Here is a 3753-nt window from a genome sequence, read left to right as displayed (position 1 = left end):
GGGCCGCGCCGGGTCGGTGGTCTGCGGTGGGCAGGAGTCAGACTGCTGCCCGGTCACGGCACCGCGCTACGCGGTGCCTCTCCGGGGCGGCGTTTGCCCTTGTGACAGCCAAAACAGGCAGCCGCTTTGGGTGATGGTTATTATTTCACTGGTGCGGTTTGGGTGATTGCTGTGATTTACCTTGTGGAGAGCACTGTGCGAGATATGTGCGTTATTGTGAGTGTCGGGTTGCATGTTTTGGGAGGGTGACTGTCGGGGAAGGTGGCCTCTCTCAACCTGTTTTTCTTTCTCAGGTCATGTAGAAGAGCAGATTTAATGTGAAGATGGGACTGTTGGTGTTTATGCGTAACCTGCTGCTAGCTCTCTGCCTCTTCCTGGTACTGGGATTTCTGTACTATTCTGCTTGGAAGTTGCACCTTCTCAGATGGGAGGATTCAAGTAAGTATCACACTGTGTAACCGTTTCTGGGCTCCCTAAATCGTCTGTCAAACAATTCCAGTAGTAGTAGGATGGTTCTGATTTAGTAGTATTAGAAGGATGTGATTAAGCCCACTGAAGTGCTGGAGCTTTTAGTATGCTTAAGGGGTCGAATTTGTGACTACCTAATGCTCTTTATGGCTTTGCTTTTATTACTGGCTACAAGAGCAGGTTCATACTCTGTAAATCTAGTGTTAGAGATCTCAGTTCTTGGAGTATCCTGTGTTAGTTTATGATTGTCTAAATAAAGAGTTTGTATATTGAGGCTTTTGTTTCCTGAATCTTCTGTACATTTTAAAATATCTCAGACAAAATTTGGGTTTTTTTTCTCTGATGAATTTGATTTCTTCCTATAATCATGTGTGCTGGTTATTTCATCATCTTCCTTTGTCCTTCAGAAATCCTCATCTTCCATTTATCTTCCATGCTATTATCTGCCAACTATCTGTCATCTAAAAGCATGTCTCTCAACCTTTTTAAGTCCAAAAAGACATCTGACCTCGCTGAATACAATCTGAGGATCCTACTGTGCGGTAATGCTGTAGGAGGTTACAGTTGCAATGAGAGAGGAATTAGGCTGTGGTTTGATTGTTTAGTTACTGCTCTTTTTTGTGTCTGTGTTAATTGCTTTCTTGCTTACATGTGAGAATTATTTATTGAAAATATGAAAACAAGAACAGTTCCCTCCTCTCCCCCTCCTGCCCAAAACACAACCCAACCTTCTTTGCAGCTGTTCCGCGGGCTGTTTCTGATGTCTCACAGCCGACAACACAGTTGCTCCCTGGATCAGCAGCTGAGAAACACTGATCCAGAGCTGACAAGAAGCCACTGCTCAAATTCCATTTTCACTGTGTCACATTTCTGTGCATGCTGATGGAGGTTTCTGCTGTAATGCTTGTTAAACGTAGCATTTTTCTACCTCAGGGTGCTCTGAATCTATTGTTATGTGCTCTTAAGAAGTTTTGCATGATGATAGATGATGACATGACACTTGGCTGAAGCAGTGGTTTTGACAGGAGGTCTGGTGAGGTGCCTTGTACTAGAACAGGCATTATAAGACTGAATTTCTAAAAGGAGATGCACAGTGTCTTTCTGAGCAGGGGTTGTTTCTTCACGTTTGTGCTTCAGAGAGGGAGTTAAAATTTTGATTGTGACCTTCTGAGAAGTAGAACTTTTGTTGGTGAGGTATAGTAGGTCATTCCTGCATGAAAATAAATAAGTACAGCAGCAGTTAAAAGACCAGTTTTTCTATATCTGCTACCACATGATCTGTTATGAAATTATACCACCTGCCATTCGTTACTTCCTTCATACCATCAGGAAACTGGGCTGAACTTCCCAAGGCCTGCAAGAAAAAACCCTTTGCACCACAACTTGTGTGTAATCTTTGTTACATGTGGAGAAGCAGCTTTGTGTTTCTGTCATACACCAAGGTGCTGGGTGGGTTCTAACTTCTTCCAAGTTTTGACTCTTGGGATTTTGTGCCTTTAGCTTTGTATGCCATTTGGTATTTTATGTCGTGTCAGTTGCTGGGGAGTTTTGTGGTAACTGTCTTGCAATGCAGTGTTGCAAATCTATATGCAAGCACTGTGGATTTCTAGAAATGGAACACTTAGAAAAATGACTTTAAGTTGCAGCCCAGTTACAGTGCTTTCTTTTGAGTGCATTGGCTGCTTTTCGGTACCCGGGATGTGCTGACAGAAGCACTGTGAGGTAACATCACAGACCTTTTGTTTGGTATGAGTCTCCTTTTTTCTACTCTGTGTTGTTCATTTATTCTTGGAAGCTGCAGTGTTTGCATTAAGCTTCTTCAGTGTGTACAAAGTGATGACGCTAGTTTGAAGACTTAGCTTATTGATCTTTATCAGTTGTCACACTTGATTTAGGCTCTACTGTTGTTCTGTCTGGACACTTTTATGGATTATGTCTGAAATATCAGATAAAGCTCCTTGAAATATTAGTGTAAACAGAAGTCTATTGTAAGAGGACAAAGTTTTCCGTGTTTACTTCTGAAACGGTTAACCTGTTTTCAGTTGATCTTCAGAGTTTTGTGTGTATGTAAACCTGTTTTATTTATCCTGTAATTTTATACAGGAGGAACTTACGCAGATTTAAAGTACAAATTTAAAAGCCCCTATTGGGAAACTTGATAGGAAGAGTTAATGTTAAGCTTTTGTAAATAAGCATTTGGAAGTTAACAAGTGACAGTCTTGAATTGACTTACTTAACTATGATTAGGCTTCCTTGAGCATGTGTAATATGATACAGCATATAATGGGGCAATTATACTTTCCATTTGCTGAAGGGGAGCCTTGCCTAGTTAAGTGCACAAGACAGGTGGTGCGTGATAACTGTTGTGGTTTTATTTCCTGAATTGCAATTTAGTGTGTGACCTTGTAAATTCCCTTAAGATTGGTATGATAATGCCAGTGTCCCCAAAGGCAAAACTGAGTCAGATGTGTTAATTCTTGGGTGCTTAATAATCTAGGATTATTGATTTTGTGTAAATTATCTTCTTACTAAATTATTTTCTCTTTTTTTGTGACCAGTGTATTTTATTCTGTATAACAGCGACTCCCTAGCTTCAGTAGTTACATTCTTTTCTCTGTTCTGTTCTTTGTGCTAGAGGAGGCATGCAACTAAGCTGATCCTGACATCTGACACCCTTGCAATCTCTTCAGACTGGTTTTAGTAAACTTAACACTTGTGTTTAATACTGGAAACAAACAAATTTGCCATAGACTATGGTGAAAAACACTTGATCTGCTTCATTGCTGTTTGTGTGGTTTGTTCACTTACATGTTTTTAAAAATGCCTGTGCATGTTGTTGTTATGGATGAATTTGAATGGTAACTCGGTAAAGAATCTAGTCTTCCTGAGATTGGAATGTTTGTGTATTTAGCTGCTAAAGTAAGTGAATAGCTAAAGCAATTTGTTTACATGTACTTCTGACCTCTACAAGAAAGTAGGGTAAACTTGGAAATGGACTGAAAGATACACATCGGTGTTTCTCTTAATGTTCTCTTACCATGAAATGTTCTCCATTTAATGTTAAATCTGTCCTGCTTGAATGATGCCTTAGTGAGTTCTGAGAAATTGTTCTCGGAACTGTAAGACCCTACACCTTGCCAAAGTACAAAGGAGAATAGGAAATAATTAATTCTCTAAGGCTTATCTTTCCTGTGACAGGATTAGATTGAATTTGGCTAATGTGAACTAATTAACATTGAATTAATTTCAACTGCCTCTTCCCTTCAAGACAAACCTCCAGCGATT

The 3753-nt window shown here is 40.0% G+C and overlaps 1 pseudogene; it reads left to right on the top strand.

Annotated features, from left to right (window-relative positions):
* Nucleotides 1-323: 323 nt before the first annotated feature.
* LOC103800745 lies at nucleotides 324-458 on the top strand (annotated as a pseudogene).
* The last annotated feature ends 3295 nt before the right edge of the window (nucleotides 459-3753 follow it).

The sequence above is a fragment of the Acanthisitta chloris genome, unplaced genomic scaffold (assembly GCF_000695815.1).
Source record: "Acanthisitta chloris isolate BGI_N310 unplaced genomic scaffold, ASM69581v1 scaffold15774, whole genome shotgun sequence".
Lineage (NCBI taxonomy): Eukaryota > Metazoa > Chordata > Aves > Passeriformes > Acanthisittidae > Acanthisitta > Acanthisitta chloris.
The sequence above is the reverse complement of the archived record's forward strand: the minus strand, read 5'-3'. Positions and strand labels throughout refer to the sequence as shown.